Raw genomic sequence first — 20,193 nt, forward strand, 5'->3', positions numbered from 1 at the left:
TTATCACCTGCATTTCTTCTTGGTGCAGCAATTTTAATGGCCAATAGTGTACCTTTGGTATTGTGTGTATCTAGAGCAAAATATGGAGAGCATATTTTGTCATACTTCGTTATTTTAGTGGGTAGTTTCTTAATAAACTGTTTATTACCAAACGCGAGAGCTCAGTAGCTCAGTTCGGTGCAGCAGAGTATTCCGAATCCAAACAGATCAGAACATCACCACCACTGTCCACCTTGACACTAAAGGCCACTTGTGTGGGGTCTGACACGAGACGCGGGAATGAAAGATGGAGCAGAGATCATTATAACGACTGTATGACAAATGGGAAAATCCACTGATGTAAGCGGCTTTGATAAAGGGCAGACTTTTATGGCCCGGCGTTTGGGAGGTAGCCTGTCGGAGAAGCTATTAGAGCACTACTGTAGTGAACGTTTGTTGAAAGTGGTTGCAGGTAGGCGAAACCACCAGACGATGACAAAGTGTTGAAATGTCCACACCCCATCACAGAACGTGGACATCGGAGGCTAGCCCGTTCTGTAAAGTGGAATAGGTAGCGATCGGCGGCAGACCTGGCGCGAGAGTACAATGCCGATCCATGCACAAGTGCTTTGGACCACAGCATTCAGTGCAGGTTGTTGAACGCGAAATAAACAACCGTATTCAAGGTCACAGTAAGCAGAATGTATGGATCCGAGTCGTAGAATGAAAAACACCCCCAAAATTTCAAAAGGATTACCATGTGCCAAGGCTATACTCTGCGAGTTGAGGCACCATTGGATCTCTGGCACACTCGACGCCTTTCGTCATTCGAAAAGCAATATCATGGCTTGTCGGACCACATTATGCTGCTTCGTTTAGCTGCTATCTAGTTTTTACGTTGTCTGGACTACGGAAGGTAAGCAGCTTTATGTTTGGCTGCGGGCAATGGCCTTTAGCGAGGTACCTAATTCCGTATGTCTACTCCATGCAGCTCCATTCCGCTCGGAAACTGGTTGAAGTCGACCTGCATTCGTCTCCGGCCCTATTGTTGAGGATCTTTTTACGACCGGTGTTATTTTGCCAAGTTACATGTCTACGAGTAGTACAGCATCCACACTGGGTTGTCTTGCAGATTCAACAGTAAATGGTGAAATTTCTTTCGTAGTGTGGCCAAGTGCACGCTCAAACACGATAGCAGTTTTCTGGCACTCTGGCATGCGCCTGAATCGACCCATCTTGCTGCTGTGGTACACTACAACCAACGGGCACATACGGACCACTTACTTTTATACCTTTCGTTAACGGTTGAGAGTCACATGATCACCTGATACAAGTTGTACACCATTTACAGCGTTCCAAAGCGATCAGCGTGCTCTTTTATGAGGTGTTTCATAATCTGTCGGATGAGCTTATTTGCCCCGAGTGCAGCTTGAAAAGGAAATGAAATGTCGACAGTGAACAGTACAGACAGGTAGAGAATTGAAGATTTTTGTGGTGCGGCCTTAGTCAAAGGTGTTGATTGCTAAATAGGTGGATCAGACAACCATAAACAGTAATTTTGCTTCTCAGTGATTCAGTTTGTGATATTACTGATTATGTAGACTTTGTCGGTGTAATGACTAATGATACTCTTATCGGGAATGCAGCTGGGCAATGTAGCCACCTTGACATAATATTTCAGCGGAACACCTGACCGCCATCTTCAGGTGAGTATCCTAATGCAAAATCTCGCCGGTACTGGTTCCCAACAGAATCGGTGGTGCACGCGCAGTGGGCTGGTAGCAGTGTGTAAAGGACCAACCGATTCTGTTGGAATCTCATTTCCGGCATGGCGCATCAGTATATTCATCCGATGACGGCGGCAAGTTTGTCCTTTGAAATATTGTGTCAAGGAGACTGCATTATCTGGCTGTATACCCAATAAGGGCACCATTATCGTTGGACATTAATGTCAGACATCACTATGCGATATTAGTTTGTTTTGGTCTCAATTTTCCAGTCACATTTGTGGACACTGGAAATATTACCCTGGTATGAAGCTTTAGTACCCATTAAAAATATATGCGAGGGCTATTCGGAAAGTAAGGAACGATAGGTCGCGAAATGGAAACCACAGTGAAAATCAAAACTGTTTTATGAAATTTGCAACGGTTAGCTACACCTTCCAGCTACTTCACTACACAGTCGCTGCTCAGACTTAGACAACTGTCATAACGTTGTACCTACTTTTCAATTCCCTCTTTATTAAAGACAGTTGCCAATGCTTTTCGACAATTTTCTACTCTGGGCTGCAGCTCGTTATCTGTGTTAAAATATTGTCTTCATAGCCAGCGGTTCATATGAGCAGAGATGAACCTCAGGGGTAGCCAATTACGGGCTGTATTGTGGGTGATCAAATACTTCCTATCGAAAACGCTGCAGGAGCATCTTCATTCCCCTGCAGATTGCCACCGAAAATTGTCGTGTAGAATGAATTGCATGACAATTATGTCATGTGGATTGCATAGCTTCAGGCGAAATCTTTCGCCTGGCCCTCACACTTGGCGAGAGACGCTATTTTCTAGCCATCTTTACGTTTTCACTGTGAACTCAGAACTGAAAAGAGCGACATGATGCGATCGACGGGCATATTAGACATAGTGCGCAATGCATCTATGCAAAGGTTCATCAGATTTTCACTGCATTTTCTATTTTGCGACAGATCGTTCCTTACTTTCCGAAAAACCCTCGTACATAACCGGGTACACTGTCAAGTTGTGCTTTGCTGTGCTGGCGTTGTCTTTGCGTACAGTGACCATGTGCAAGGACAACTGACCTATTATTCTGAGAAAGCATTGCCAACGCTCAGACACGACTTAGCTCAATAGTAGTTATAAGACTTAGAAACTTCCAAACTTTTAACGTACCAGCATCTGAGTGTAGTTTGCAAAATTTATCTTACTGAAAACCTAAGACTAACTTCTCGTGGATATTTATAGTTTTAGAAAGCAGCGATCGGTATGCCACGTGGAGTGGCCGCGCAGTTAGAGGCGCCCACGGATCGCGTGGCCCCTCCCGCCGAAGGTTCGAGTCCTCCCTTGGGCATGAGTGTGTGCGTTGTTCTTAGCATAAGTTAGCTTAAGTAGTGTAAGTCTAGGGACCGATGACCTCAGCAGTTTGGTCCCTTAGGAATTCACACACACACACACACACACACACACACACACACAAAGCGACGGGTACAAAATGCTAAAATACAAATAAAAAAAGGCTCAATAGCGTATTCAGATTTTTATTCGTTAGAAACCGGTTCCGGCCCTTTTCTCTGGCCATATTCAGGCTTTTCCCGTCATTACGGCCGCTGGATTATTTTTGCTTTGTTATTTGCTTCCATTGTTTGAAATGTGCAGTTGTAGGCAGTTGTCTCTGCTTTCACAGTGAATAAAAGTTTAATGATATTGTCACACTGTAACCGCAACCTAGTCCAAATCTGAAAACGGAGCCGCCAATGAAGTACAACGCTTGGCGCTGAGACCACATTAGTGACACCAACGTGCAGACAGTACGGAACTTCCTTCTCTACGGAGAATGCTGCTACTTATACAGACATCGAATACTTCAAAATATGCAGTCATTATAAAATAAGAAAATTCGAGAATCTTCTATAAATTATCAGTACTAAATAACAAATACTCAGATTTTTAAACTGGTGACATGCAGCACGCCAGCCAGCGACACTGGCCACTACTCCAAACTGTCCACAGCACAGGTCACGGCAATATGGAGTTTGGGCTGCAAAAAGACTAGTTTTCTTGCTTGACAGGTGGACATCACAAACGACCATGCCCGAGGCAGGATTCGAACCTGCGACCGTAGCGGTCACGCGGTTCCAGGTTGTAGCGCCTAGAACCGCTCGGCCACTCCGGCCGGCTCCGCGTTGCATATGGGTAAATGTAAATGTCGTGTGACTAGGGCCTCCCGTTGGGTAGACCGTTCTCGCGTTGCAAGTCTTTCGATCTGACGCCACTTCGGCGACTTGCGCGTCGATGGGGATGAAATAATGATGATTAGGACAACACAAAACCCAGTCCCTGAGCGGAGAAAATCTCCGACCCAGCCGGGAATCGACCCAGGCCCTTAAGATTGGCATTCTGTCGCGCTGACCACTCAGCTACCGGGGGCGGACGCTGCAATGTGTGTGTCCGGATACTTTTGATCAGTGTACTTATGTGTGTGATATTGAATAACAGATGTCCCTATAGAAAAGTGACAGTGCTCTTTGGCAGCAGTTATACTTCTGCTTCACTAATTGAAACGTCCCCTCAGAAAAATTATACATGACTGTGCTTAAACTGACACACAATATTTTTAGCGCAACGCAATCTGACTTCCAGTAATCGCTACAAAAGAATGGCCCTGACTAACATTAACCTATACCTTTCACAAATCACTTACCTCACCAAAAATCTTCGTTACTCGAACTACTGCAATACAGCGAGCGCCACTACTGCCAGCTAAATAAAAGATTCAAACTACTGAAGGCACTAACTACTGATAGGCATAGTTAGCAAATGAAAGATTTTGATAGAGAACAAACAATGTATTTACCTTAATAGTGTTCAAAAGTCATAATAGATATAGCAGTTCATGACATCCAGTCTTACAAATTTCAAAACTCCGCCATTTCTCTCCCCACATCCATCACTGCTGGCGGCTTACCTCCAACTGCGCAACGCTACGCGCTGTTTAACATCCAGCTGTCCAACACTACAATAGCCAACCACAATGCAAACCAGCCACAGACTGCACACAGTACAGCCAGTGATTTTCATACAGAGCGTTACGTGGCGTTACCAATAAAAAAACCTAAACAGCCTACTTACATAATTAATGGTTCCGAAATACTGTAGAGAGTAGAGAAGTGTCTATGAATGAGAACTGAAGATTCCGTTCCTGACAAGCGGTGGTGGAGCTTTCACAAAAAACTGGCACAGAAATAAAGATATTAAGAAGATACTGCGAGCACACAGACATTACGGTAAGAGAAGAGAAGGAGAAAATTATAAAAGAGTACGGAAAATTGCGTTTCTGCTATACATTGGAGCAAATTCCGCAAGAATTGGCCGAGGTGTGTCCAAGAAAGTTATCAGACCCATATTTCACCCATTTGTAAGATGGTTCAAATGGCTCTGAGCACTATGGAACTTAACTTCTGCGGTCATCAGTCCCCTAGAACTTAGAACTACTTAAATCTAACTAACCTAAGGACATAACACACATCCATTCCCCAGGCAGGATTCGAACTGCGACCGTAGCGGTTGCGCAGCTCCAGACTGTAGCGCCTAGAACCGCTCGGCCACACTCGGCCGGCCATTTGTAAGAATAAGGTACCTTTTCGACAGCGTGAAATATAACCCAGAAGTTCGTTCACTTGGGGTCTATCACATTCCGTGCGAATATGGAAAATCTTACGGCAGACAAACTCTGCGTTGTGTCTCCTGACATTACATTTCACTCATACGCAACCTAAGAGACAGGCGGGTAAACAAAGCTGCACTGCTTGAGCATAGCTGAAGGGAAGAGCACATGTACGATTTCGAAACGAATACGGAAAATCTTGCGTCAGACAAACTCTGCGTTGTGTCTCCTGACATTACATTGCACTCAAACGCAACCTAAGAGACAGGCGGGTAAATAAAGTTGCACTGCTTGAGCATAGCTGAAGGGAAGAGCACATGTACGACTTCGAAACGATGGCTGTCATCTGCTCAGCTAATGGTTTCTGTGATAGTGTTATTAAGAATGAAATCGAGATGCAGTGTCAAAGAATATTGTTGATAGACACAGCGCTTTTATCGTCAACGCAGTCTGGTAACCAGCTTTTGAAGTAATAAGACAGGAGGAGGAGCAGTCTGCATCGCAGTTGGCAACAGTGGGCGGCGGAGGCCAGATTCCAGCTACTTTAACTTTCGGCCGGGGTGCTGTTAAACTGTTGTGGAGCGGCCGTTGTGAGATATACAGTGTGGTGCAAAAAGAATAGCACAACTATGAAAGTCTGTATTTCATCAAAGAAACATGATGGAACCTTGGTTGAAGAGTACTTAACAAAGTTTATTTTTTCAGTGGAAAACAAGTTAATAATTTTTCAATATGACACCACAAAGTCACTCAAGCGACATCTACCCGATACTCGACCACGTACCACACTCTCAGTAGCCTCTCCGGCATAACAGCTCGGATAGCTGTAGGTATTCCTTCTTTTAGTTCCTCATTGTTAGTTGGTAGAGATGGCCGAAACACCATATCTTTAATATACCCCCAAGGCTTCTTGGAGCCCAGTGATGCTCTGTTACAAGCTGCCTGGTGGCCGATCCATTGCCCCTGGTTCCTTTCGTTGAAACAGGCACGGACAGATAAGTGCCAATGGGGTGGTGCCCCATCCTGCTGGAATATGGACTGACGTGCTTCTTTTTCGAGTTGAGGGAACAGCCCATTCTGCAACATTACCAGATAGGTTTGCCCAGTTTTACCTAAGAAGAAAATCGGACCAAAAACTTTATTGGCTGAAATGGCAAAGAAAATATTTACCTTAGGTGAATCACGTTCACGCTGAATTGTTTCCCGCGGATTCTCAGTGCCCTATATATGGACGTCGCGCCGATTGGCTCTCCCTGTTCTGTGGAATTTTGCTTCATCACTAAATACTAGTTTCGAAATCAACCGGTCACCTGTTTCCGTTTGCTAGAGGACAAACTCAGTGAACTCAATTCTTTGCACCTTACCAGCTTCGGAAAGTGCTTGACCCAATTGTAGACGATAAGGTTTCATTACTAACCTTTTCGTTAGGATTCTCTAAATGGTCGTTTGCGGAATTTGCAGCTGTCTGCTAGTTCGGCGGGTTGGTTTTCCTGGACAACGAGCAGATGCTTCCTGAATGAAGCCAACATTTTCTTCATTCATGCGCGGCAGTCCAGTACTTTACCCATTGCACAAACACCCTGCCCTTTCTGTGTGAATTGTTTGTACCAACGTACGATACACCACTTATCAGAAGGTTGAATGCCACACTTGGTTCGAAATGTACGCTGAATAACTGTCGTCGATTCACTTTTGCCGTAATCGATGACTTGTTGAGCAGTTGCCATCTTTGCACTGAGAACAGTAATGAAGGTTACGTGGCCAACAGTAATTCTAGCGACAAAATGAGCTGCCAAATGAAACTTCAGAGCTTCCTTCAATCGACGACAGAAAGAGCGTAGTTCTCCTTTTCGTCTTTGCAGAGTTCTCGATTTTCAGAGTTGTGTGTGCTTTTTGAATCTCTCTGTAAATGCCCTTCGTCGATACCTACGGACAGTGATACAGCGACACTGGGCCAGAAACTGGAAAGAGAGAGTACCCCTTCAGAAACATCACAGCGGTCAGCGATCTTGCTACACTAACACTAACACTCCGTACAAACTTTCATAAAAACAAATGCCACTTATTGCACTAACTGTCAGCGGAGTGATCTATGCTAACACCTCGTATTTCCTCTAAGACTGCAGACCTATCGAAACGGCCCTGCCTGAATATAATCCTGACCTCGTCTGTTGTGTTGCCGCCCGCTTCGCTAAACCTCGCCTGTTGGTCAGGCAGACCGCGACACACGGTAATCACTTGCCGAGGGCAAACAGCCAGCGAGGGCCGACCGCAGCACACACTTTCTCCGGCTCCTAGCAAAGCACGCACTGCAAACACACGCGGCTGGCCACGTCACGCTTGCCATTCTCTCAGGGCGCCTTCTAACCAGGGGTCTCGGATCGAATCACTTCTGCTCTTCATTCTTAGGCTTTACATTTCTAACAGCAGCGGTGTTTGACTTGGGAATTCACGTCCACCTGTCAAGCAAAAAAACGGGTTTTTTTACAGCCCAAACACGTTTCAGCAAATTTCTCGTGTCGTCGGACGATACTTTTATTCAGGTCTGTAAAATACAAACAAATACAAGGCCTAAAATCATTCTTGTTTACTGTGATTATTGCATTATTCTTTAAAATGATAGATCGTCATTTAATTCTATAGAACTCGTTGCTCTACTAATAAATGCGAGATCAGGTGCGAAAATTACTTTGTAAACTATGAATTAAAATTAAACATAAGGAAAGGCGGTTCTGATGTAACAAAGCACACAATTTCAGCTCCTGTATAAAATTGCTTGGAATTGTCTGTTCCTTTAAAACGTTGCTTATATTAAAAATAATCTCTCAAGTTTAAGTAGTATTACAAAGCACAGTCAATATCATTCAACTTCTCTAATGTAGACTCGTATTGTGAATTACTTTGATTAGTTGTATATGTATCGAGGCTGTATGAATAATAATTGTAAGAAAGATTTCCATGGCTGGATGCACAATGACCCTTATACTCTATAGTGATAACTTGATTTTATTTTCTATAATTTTCGCAATTCAAGTGAGTCTAATTTCTATCATTTTTTTCCTGATGTAAAACACTGTTCTGGTATTTTATTAATTACCGAACTGCATTGACGCATTGAAGTTTGCGTCGTGTTACACGGTTGTGAATAATGTCCTCTTACTGTTTTCATTCCGAAGCCTCCCAGAGATACTGCAATACTTTTACCTTTGACTGACAATAGTTACTCGTAGTGGAAGAGCTGCTTCTTGTCGTTGATGCAAGGTGGCAAAAATTACTTCCACCCCACCTGTTGCTCCAGAAATCAACTCAGTGCGTAGCAATGTAGCGATTTCTCCAGGGAAATCTTCTGGATGAAACTGAGAGACAGTGTCTATTTAAAACATGTCTGCTTTGTCAACAATGCACACCCACACTGTTATGTATATTTGACCGGTGAGATGTACGTTTATTTAAAATTAACGTACTATGCCCTCACAATTAGTAAAAAAAAACAAAGTCCGTATAGCATTTGCAGCTTCTGATAAACAGATAGACCTTCTGCCACAGCCCATCTGTACTAAGCAGCCCAAATATAACTCCCACCTCGCTGACCCATATGGTTCACACAGCTTCATCCTCTGTAACGCAGATTTCATTCACTTCGGCTCACCAGATCTAAATCCCAGTTAGACACTGAATCCTTCCCACGCGTCACTTCCGCCGTCTGCCATTAAAAGATTCTTCAGTCTTCTTTTCTTCTCTTTCTGTCTTGGAATCTTCACCCAAAATTTAAGGCTACGCCTGTTCTGTCCTTTAACGGACAACTCTTTTCTTGACTCATCTCCAGAGTCCATTACAACAATTTTTACATTTGAGATATCTGAGTTTACAGTTTGGCTTCCCATGTTAATATGACTCCAGTCATGGTGGAACAGTCTTTAGGTTGTTAATTGCTCCACAACAGCTTCGATTTATTTCTTCGAAATGACAGTACTTATTTCTATACAACTCTCCACAGTTCCCAGTAGGAATGCTGCTTCGGAATACTTCTACTTTCACTATTACATAAACCAATCTTTCACAAACATGCCTCCACCGAAACTCTGTTGACCATTAACTAACTTTCAATCGTCTTCTTGTTGATTTGCTGACATAGATGTTGATTTCGTCCCAACGGGTGTAGTACTCCATTTACATAAACCACGATGTTTTACATTAATACTGCACATTCAACATGCTAACGTTACACAAATGTACATTAAGAGTAATGCATTTACATATAAGATTATACACAGTCAATTATACACACTTCGTACTTGGTGACAGTAACAAAACATGAAATAATATATCATTGAAAGACAAGGTAGTTAAAAAAAAGCCATAACAGTGCAGAACTGCTAGACAATATTTAAAAGGGACGAAAACGTCCGCCACACCTTTAAATATCTATATTTGGCTACGAAACCGCATTACTCAACATTACCTCCGTTTAATGCGACGGCCTTACGCCACCTTACTGGAAGGGCCTGTATACACGCATGTTACCACTCTACTGGTCGACGACAGAGCCAACGTTTTACTGTCGGCAAGACCCAGTACAACCAGGAGCACCTCCGAAGATGTCCAACGTAGCTTTGGACGAAACGTCAGGGACAGAACTGTTCCATGGACCACGGCCATACAACCCGGAAGAATTCTCGGCAAGGAAACTTTTGTTTAATTACGTGAAAACGTCAAGTGGAATGCGATAATTCCAGTTCTAAAGAAGTGAGGTGCTGTAAGCTATGAATTTTATATAACCATCACATTAATAATTCATAGTTCCTTGGGAAGGCCAGCTGTTGTGGCCGAGCGGTTCTAGGCGCTTCAGTCCGGAACTGTGTTGCTGCTATGGTCGCAGGTTCGAATCCTGCCTCGGGCATGGATGTGTATGACGTTCTTATGTTAGTTAGGTTTAAGTAGTTCTAAGTCTAGGGGACTGATGACTTCGGATGTTAAGTCCTATAGTGCTCAGAGCCATTTGAACCATTTGAACCTTGGGGAAGATAGGCAATTCGTAAGGCAATGGTGTAACCGCGCCTTATCCTGAAGTATCCTGCGGAAAGGCAAAACTATATTTATATCATTCGTGGACATAGAAAAAAAGGATTTGACGAAATTTATTTAAATCTACACTCTGAAAATATGAAGACAGCAGGGGAAAAGTATAGAGAACAAAGGGCTAAATACAATTTGTACAAACACCACAATGCAGTTGTGATAGTCGAAGGACTTGAAGGAGGAAGAATAGTTGAGAAAGTAGTGTGACAGGACTATAACTTATCAAACGATATTTTCCAAGGAAACCAAGAAGAAATTTGGAAAGTGAATTAAGTTCAGCGAGAAGAAATAAAAACGTCGAGGTTAGCCAATGACACTGTAAATCTGTCAAAGGCGGCAAAGAACTTGGACGATCAGTTTAACTGAATAGATACTATCCTGAAAAGAGGTTATAAGGTAATTTCAATAAAAGTGAAACAAGGGGAACGAACTGTAGTCGAATTAAATCAGGCAAAAAAATAACTGGCGATAGAGGAACTAAAGACGATATAAAATGTAGAGTCACTAGACGAAAACGATAAATTTTTATCGTAGGATATTAATTTGCCACAAGTCTTCTCAGAAAGTGCTTGTCTCGCACGGAATTAAAATCTGGACGATAAATAGCCCAAACAAGAAGAGAAGGGACACTTTTCATTTTGGTGCTGCAGAAGAATGCTGAATATTAAATAGGTAGATCGATTTACGGATGAGAAGGTTCAGAATCAAGATGGAGAGAAAGAAATTTATGACATAGCTGGTTTCTGTTTGATAAGACCGATCCTGAGGCGTCAAAGTATCATCAGTCTGTTAATGGAGGGGGCGTGCTTAAAAATTGTAGAGGAAGACCGAGGTTTGATTACACAGTGAGCAGGTTCCAATGGATGTAGGTTGCAGTTGTTATTTAGAGATGAATGGGCTTGCACAAAATAGACTAGCGTAGAGAACTGCGTCAAATCAATCTTAAGATTCCTCTCTCTGTATCTGCCTGTCTCTCTGTCTCTTTCTCTCTCTTTCTCGCTCTCTTTCTCTCTCTCTTTCTAACAAACGCAATCGCGCATGCACGCAAGCGCGCGCACACACACACACACACACACACACACACACACACGCTTCCTTATACTTGACATAAGATGACATTTCTAGCTACCTCCTTTGATATTGTAATTATTACGCCTTTGTTGAAGTATGTCAGATGGTTAAATAAAAAGTAAACAGCATCTCAAACCACTAGCCTGGGGCACGCTTGAAGTGATGACTCTCCGTACAAAGTAACTTGCTGAGTCTTCCCTGCCCTGAAATTCTCAATTTAGTCACGAATCTCATCTGATCGTAGGTTCTCAATTCAGTCACAAATCCCATCTGATCAGAGATTCATTAATAAGCAGAAGATGAGATATGTAGGACATCCGCAACTGAGAGGCATGATAATAAACTTAAAAAGTGCATCTCTAAATTAATTATCATTATTAAGCGTTGGTAATTCTGTCTGAAATGCAATATTACGTTGGAGCTAAGAAAGTGTTCTAAGATTTTACGACACATGGACAACGAAGAAATTGGGTAGTAGATTTGTGAATCACTTTTGCTACACTTCATGTAGATGTCTGCGTTTGTTCGAGGGATCTACGGTGTGTTGTGGTTAAAATATGAGCTACATCGACTGAAAATGCGGTATTTTGCCAGTCTTTCTCATCCCCCATTCCAGGTGGACCATTTTTTGTCGTGGGTGGCTTATCCAAGGTTTTTAATAATTCTGCTTTTGATTCAGATCTTTCAGTGCACTGTTACATTCGTTTCACACTATCGCATCCCACATGTTATCTTCATTCACTTCCTCTCCCGTTTCCATGCTATTGTCTTCAAAGTGTCTTTCCTTTTTTTTTTTTTTTTCCTAGCACTTCTATACGTCCCATATACCTTCCGCCCTTACCATATTTATACAGTTTATACAGCTGTTTCTCTTTTCACTAATCGTTCCTTTCACTTTGCTAATAGCAACTAGGGAAACAGGCGAAAGGAAATGCGGAGCCTAAAAATATGACAGCGCCAAATCCAAAAGAATGAATAGCTAGAGGAGAATTTCAAACCTGCAGAGGAATGGGTTACAATATGAAGAGCCATGCTGTGTACTATTCATATAATGATTTCGTAGTCAGTGTTTCATGTTTCACCAGCTGTAGTCTTCAGTCGTGGCCCCCGGTCGAAGGATCCACATTAGTCACTGCGAAATAGTGGAACAGCTAAAGTAGCGTAGATATTGCTTTAACGACCGAGCTACTGCAATAGACACGTGTGCCTGGATTGGAACCGGTTGTACGCGAATGGCGCATGATTTGCACAGATGTTTCTCTACCCCGGCTGCAGTATGTAGAGAAGTGGCACGCGACCGGCGGAGATGGCACCGTGTTCTGAATTCCCCTCGCGCCCGTTTCTCACGGCGGTGTTCCTCGCTACGCGGACATGCGTCGTTTCTGTGACAAGCGAACGCAAGCTTGTTAGTGAAACTTTGAATACTGAACAGTTATCCTGCCGCAGTTATTCTGAAGCGATCGACTTCTACTTGCGTAACAGAACACTTGACAATATCGGAGAAAGAGCAAACCTGAACACGGCTAAAGATATTTTGCACATAATTGTGAAAAAAGTCGTACACTCATGTTCAGAAGAAACAGAACACCTTGAACAACTAGACATAGAACGTTCTTATTCACAGGGCATGTTACTTCTGCAAAAATAATTATCATTTCAGTCACCTCGGTTCAGCGTGTGTCCTGTTGTCAGAAGAGACACAGGGTCTGCCCATGGGTCCTGATAACTTGTTCCACGTGTAATGGTATCGACGCGTATACGGCGCGAATGGTGTCCTGTGGTATAGCCATCCATGCCGCATTGGTTGGCATTGCGTCACAGTGCTGCACCCGTCGTTTCACCATATCCCACATATTTTCGATTGGCGACAAGCCTGGTGATCTGGTGGGACAGTGCAAAAGGCTGACATCCTGTGACCCTAAGAAGGCACTTGTTCGTACAACATCATGTAGTCGTGCGTTGTCTTGCTGAAAAATGACGTCCGGCGTGTTGCGTCACACTGGTTACAGTTCCCCGGACACGCACCAACTGTGATTTGTGGCTGTAACCTAAACCACCCCACACCATGAGATGGCGCTGTGTGTCTTGTGCCAATGCAGATGCTGCGATGCCCCTTCCCCTGTCTGCGGTGAACCAAACGCTGCCATCATTTTAAAACGAATAGAACCTGGGTTCCTCCGGAAACACTATCCGAAGCCATTCCTGTTCCCAGTGACGTCGTTCCAAATACTACTGTCGTCTAGCATGTTTCTGCACATTTGTCAAAGACTGGCGTACATACGGAGTAGGTATTAAAATTCATGGAGAAGAAATAAAAACTTCGAGGTTCGCCGATGACATTGTAATCGTGTCAGAGACAGCAAAGGACTTGGAAGAGCAGTTGAACGGAATGGGCAGTGTCTTGAAAGGAGGGTATAAGATGAACATCAACAAAAGCAAAAAGAGGATAATGGAACGTAGTCGAATTAAGTCGGGTGGTGCGGAGAGAATTAGATTAGGAAATGAGACACTTAAAATAGTAAAGGAGTTTTGCTATTTGGGGAGCAAAATAACTTATGATGGCCGAAGTAGAGAGGATATAAAATGTAGACTGCCAATGGGAAGGAAAGCGTTTCTGAAGAAGAGAAATTGTTAACATCGAGTATAGATTTAAGTGTCAGGAAGTCGTTTCTGAAATTATTTGTGAAGAGTGTAGCCATGTATGGAAGTGAAACATGGACGATAGATAATTTGGACAAGAAGAGAATAGAAGCTTTCGAAATGTGGTGCTACAGAAGAATACTGAAGATTAGATGAGTAGATCACATAACTAATGAGGAGGTACTGAATAGAATTGGGGAGAAAAGGAGTTTGTGGCACAACTTGACAAGAAGAAGGGATCGGTTGGTAGGACATGTTCTGAGGCATCAAGGGATCACCAATTTAGTATTGGAGGGTAGTGTGGAGGGTAAAAATCGTAGAGGGAGACCAAGAGATGAATACACTAAGCAGATTCAGAAGGATGTAGGTTGCAGTAGGTACTGTGAGATGAAGAAGCTTGCACAGGATAAAGTAACATGGAGAGCTGATCAAATCAGTCTCAGGACTGAAGACCACAACAGCAACTTATGCCGTAATAAAATGCGACGGATTGTCACCCCTGACAGCGTACGATGTGTAACACTGTTCCTGCAATGCCATTGGGATTTCGGATGAGCTGTCGATCTTCCCCGGGGGGAGGGGGGCGGGGGAGTAGGGTTCTGGCTGGAGCGACCTGATCCATCTCGTCGTATTCTATGGCTTTCCGTGAACCATTCTGCACTCACCCTTTGCACTGCGGAAACACTTTGTCCCACACGAACACCAAGTTCCTTGATGGATGCATTCTCTCATGTCAATAATGTACCCTCTTTCAGAGCCACTGATTTGACGGTACGGTTCGCGCATACGTCTGCGAGGCATCGTGCACGTCTGCTCAAGTCACATTCGTCCATTACCTTCGGTTTACAGCGACAACGAGAGCAGCAGGTAAATTTTACCGCTGCGATATCGATGTTGACCTTGAACACGCAGTCCGACATGGTTCAAATGCTAATAATTTCTACAGAACACACTAATATACACGTCCTGTGGCATGTCGTTCAAAGTGTTCCCCTTTCTTTTTGAACATGAGTGTGTAACTTGTGTACAGTCTGTAGCAAGGCTCTCCTGAGAATAACGTGCAAGTTAAAAACATCGTCAAGTAATTGGGGCAACTACCAGTTACGGTTTCCTATTTGTATAGTAGGGTAGTTAATGTATGATTTATTTATGCATTTATTTCACAAGACAATGTTAAGATACTCAGGTCCTCTGTTACATGTAACTAAACATCGATAATAATTGAACATAACAATATGCATAATACTTAAGAACAATAATAACAATAATGATGAATGTTAGTTTTGTGGAGTACATTCTGGGAATGTCTTGGCGGGAAATAAATATCTCCATAGCCACAATAAGTTGATCTTATACCTCCACTGATAAATATGTAGAGCTCTAGCAGAACCAAATTTTTCCAGCAAATATTACGGGGACACACCTAAAGCGATCACAACAGTTGGACGTGATACTATCCTGATCGATCAACTAATATGTAGGGGACAGGGTTGTACCTGAAGGATAGTGTACCTAGGAACATCTGTTTAAACTCAGAATAGTGTTCCTGGAGCCTCTCTGTAGCAATTTTGGTCGTGTGGGCTGTCGCATTGTCCTGTTGGAATTGCCCAAGTCCGTAGAAATGGACATGGACATGAATGGTCGCAGGTGATCAGACAGAATGGTTACGTACATGTCACCTGTCAGAGTCGTATCTACATGATGATGATGATGATGATGATGTATGGAGTGTGGGGCGGTCAACTGCGCGGTTATCAGCGCCCATACAAATTCCCAACCTTTTCTCAGTCCAATCTTGCAACTTGCATGAATGATGGTAAAATATTTCTCAGTCGGTGTTTCGGTCTAGCGACCGATTTTAGAATCACACGAAGGAACATGCACTAGAGACGGCCATAAGCAGTTCCCAGCATTTTCTACAATGTTCGTTGTTGTCAGAGACGATGTTGTGCTTTGTGCAGCATTTGTAAATATTGCATCTACATACTTAAGTGTACTACACTGAAGAGCCAAAGAAACTAATATCATTTAGGGCCCCCGCAACACGACGTGGCATGAACTTGACTAATGTCTGAAGTAGTGCTGGGGAGGAGGGGGAGGGGGACTGACACCATGAATCCCGCAGCACTGTCCATAAATCCATAGGAGTAGAGGGGTGGAGCACTTTGCAAGACATCCCAGATAAGCTCAATAATGTTCATGTCTGGGGAGTTTAGTGGTCAGCGGAAATGTTTAAACTCAGAAGTGTGTTCCTGGAGCCACTCTGTAGAAGTGCTGGTCGTGTGGGCTGGCGCATTGTCCTACTGGAATTGCCCAAGTCCGTCGGAATGGACAATGGACATCAACTGTTGCAGGTGATCAGACAGGATGCTTACGTACATGTCACCTGTCATGTCGTATCTAGACCGATCAGGGGTTCCATATCACTCCAACTGCACACGTCTCACAGCATTACAGAGCCTCCACCAGCTCGAACAGTCCCCTGCTGACGCGCAGGGTCCATGGATTCACGAGGTTGTCTCCATACCTGTATGAGTCCATCCGCTCGATACAATTTGAAACGATAGTCGTCAAACTAGGCAATATGTTTCCAGTTATCAACACTCCCACGTCGGCGTTAACGGGCCCAGGCGAGGTATAAAGCCTTGCGTTATGCAGTCATCAAGGGTACACGTGTATGCCTTCGTCTTCGAAAGCCCATATCGGTGAAGTTTCGTTGAATTATTCGCACGCTGACACTTGCTGATTACCCAGCATTGAAATATGCAGTAATTTGCGAAGTGTTGCACTTCTGTCACGTTGAACGATTCTCTTCAGTCGTCGTAGGTCCCGTTCTTGCAGGATCTTTTTCCGGCTGCAGCAATGCCAGAGAGTTGATTTTTTACCGGATTCCTGACATTCCCGGTACGCTCGTGAAATGGTCGGATGGTAAAATTCCCGCTTCATCGCTACCTCGGAGATGCTGTGTCCCATCGCTTGCGCGCCTACTACAACACCACGTACAAACTGACTTAATTCTTGATAACCTGCAATTGTAGCAGCAGTAAGCGATCTAACAACTGCGACAGACACTTTTTATCTTATATAGGCGTTGCCGACCGCAGCGCCATGTTCTGCCCTTTTACATATCTGTGCCTTTGAATACGCATGCCTGTACCAGTTGTTTTGGCGCTTCAATGTATAATGGTATAGCTTCCCAAAATGTCCAGTCAACATTTTACGATACCAGTCCAATATCATACACTGTCTGTATAGTCAAGTGGGTATCGTACAGTTCTATGTGTTCTAAAGTCTAAATAAATGTAACGTTCGGGATTCATAACTGAGTACATTCCTAATTGTTAATTGACTGACGCCATTAATCAGTACCTGTCGTCATTTCGTAAAATTAGAGTGATTATTCTACAACAGTAAATAACTAGAGACTGCAGAAATTTTGGCATGAAAAATTAATAAGTCTGTATAACAAAATGGTAATTTAAAAATACGATAACAGGAAACCTCATTACCTTGTGAAATAGCTTAGAAGGAATTTGCCAAGCGATGTATTTTCATTTGTTATTTATTTTTATGTCCACGTTTGAAGTTAATTTTCTTTGTAATTACATTTCTAATTAGCTCTCCATTGTTTACACCACTCAGCTTTCAGATTTCTGGAATCTGAGGCCATATTTGTGAATTTTGTAGATGTAATCACATAAAGCACGAGTTATGTACTGTTAAATGTTAGTAACCCAATCCATTCTGTAATTAATTGCGTAACTAAAATAATACGAAAGACATTATTACAATTAAAGTTCAGATGAATTTTAATGTTTAAAACTATAGTTGACACTACAAAAATTATGTCATTCGATTTTGTATTTTATACCTTATTCGGTTGTAATATCAGTTTCTTTAGCGTTTGTAAATTTTAATTGTAACATCGAAATTGTACCAAATTAATAACAGGTTACTTTGAAATTGATTGTTAAAATTCTATATGAAGGAACGCAGCTGGGCTGCTTTGTCTCAGTCTTTTATCTCAGTCTCAGTGTTTTATCTCAGTGTGTACTGATGTGCTTTGGACAGTCGGTCTTTTGGAAATGCAGTTTATATGATGTGGAGAGTAAATAAACGACAATAAAATTGAAATTACATCTGAATCTTTTATTTACATAGTTTCCACATGCAAATCCAGATCCAGGCAATTTTCAAAAGAAGAATTCGACAAGGTGGAAGCGACAACAAAAACAAGAGGTTATGTATTTTAGTGTAACTTACACTCATCTCCCGTATCAGTGTGACTTTTGACTATTTATTATTAAAGAGAGGGTGGTACTGTTACAAGTGTACGTATTAAAGCTATTTACAAGACTTTGTCATTTTCAGTGATAGTGTTTTATGATGAATGAAACAGTGTATATTTTAAGCTAGATACACAACTAGATACACCCTATTTCGTCAGTAGTGCGGCTCGAAACAAAAGAAGGTATTGTACCATTGATTACGTGATATTTGAGTTTCTTCAGTATGTTTACAAATTTCCTCGTCTTGAAATTGGAAATTTGTGTTAGTTGCCAGTAGCTTTATTTCAATAGGTATTTAATTGTAACTGGTTTCTAGTACTATTACTTCCTGATTTGATTTCACTTTTAATTACTGGCGTGTTGTAGAGTAATAATGCAATACATAAACTTTTAAAAAAGTATTGACAAGGTTTTGTCGACTGTAAGTCTTTTAAATTTGAATGGAATATTTTTCCTACAGTAGTTACTTTGTACCTTGGAACAAATTTTCACATTCCGAGAAATCTCACTTTTCCCGAGTAATTTCTGTAATTTCAGAAAAAGGCTGCTGTGCACATGAAGTGAATACTATCACTCTTTTAAGTCAGTACCACCTGAAACTGTTGTTTATTTACAGTGTTACATTTACACTTACACAATCATGATTTCGGGTTCAAAGTGCCATTATCAAGTGTTTTAAGTGTTATAAATTGCCTAAGATGGCATACTGTCGTATTAAAATACACTATTAGAAACTGTAAATAAACATCAGTCTAATGGCGGTACTGACTGTGGCCCCTCATTATGAAAAAATTATTGAATTCTATATCTTCAAAATGGAATAAGAAAAAATATTAAATTTCTGTTACAGAGCAGGTTAGAGGCAAAAGCCTTAAAAGTGTTGATTTCGCCCCTACAGACCAGACGGTAGCGGCTAACACGCTTCACACTGTTGTATGTGAGCCAGATAATGGATGTGTGATAATGATATGGTAACTAAGATGAAACTGAAGTGCAAAATTCGGAGCAGCGCGGTCAGCTTTGCTGCCTGGAATCAATACCACATCATATGAAGAGCGCTGCTTCTAGAATCTCAGGATGATATGAAATACAGGACATACACTGAATGGCAAATAGTGTGGAACGCCCAGAATGCGAGGAGAAAACGGAATAGAACAACACGGATTGAGAAGCTATATGAGGTTACTTCAGTGACTACAGTCGAATTTGCTAAGGACAATATGAGCTCAGTAGTCAATATCACTTTGCAGTCTCTGGCCTGGACACATGCGCTGATTCAAGTAGAAGAGATCTCATAAAGCCGTTGGACCTGCCCTTAGGCAGACTGGCCCACCTGACGCTGTTCGCGCTACTGATCTAATCTTCCAGATCAACTAACAATACTAAAGACGAACAACACTAATCCACTCTGGTGGTCGCTCTACCTGACCCAAAAAATTGCAGCACAAATCGTTAACATTCCCTCCGAAGGTGTGTACGTGTACGAAGTTACAACGACATCCGATCAACTCTTCTGGGTGCTATTCTGAACCGTCTATGCCTTTTTCAAATAACTAACGGCCATACAACCGGGTGACGTCGTCGACAACCGCCGATATTTCGACAGGAACGTACCCTGCCTTTGTCAAGGCAAAGCTGCAGAAAGTAAGCGCTGTACGATCGAATTTAGAGCCTCGGTTCTCAGAATAACTTCGTAAAGATAAAACACACTCAGAGTGTAAACACTAGCGCCACCGCA

This window comes from Schistocerca nitens, chromosome 1, assembly GCF_023898315.1.
Source record: "Schistocerca nitens isolate TAMUIC-IGC-003100 chromosome 1, iqSchNite1.1, whole genome shotgun sequence".
Classification (NCBI taxonomy): Eukaryota; Metazoa; Arthropoda; class Insecta; order Orthoptera; family Acrididae; genus Schistocerca; species Schistocerca nitens.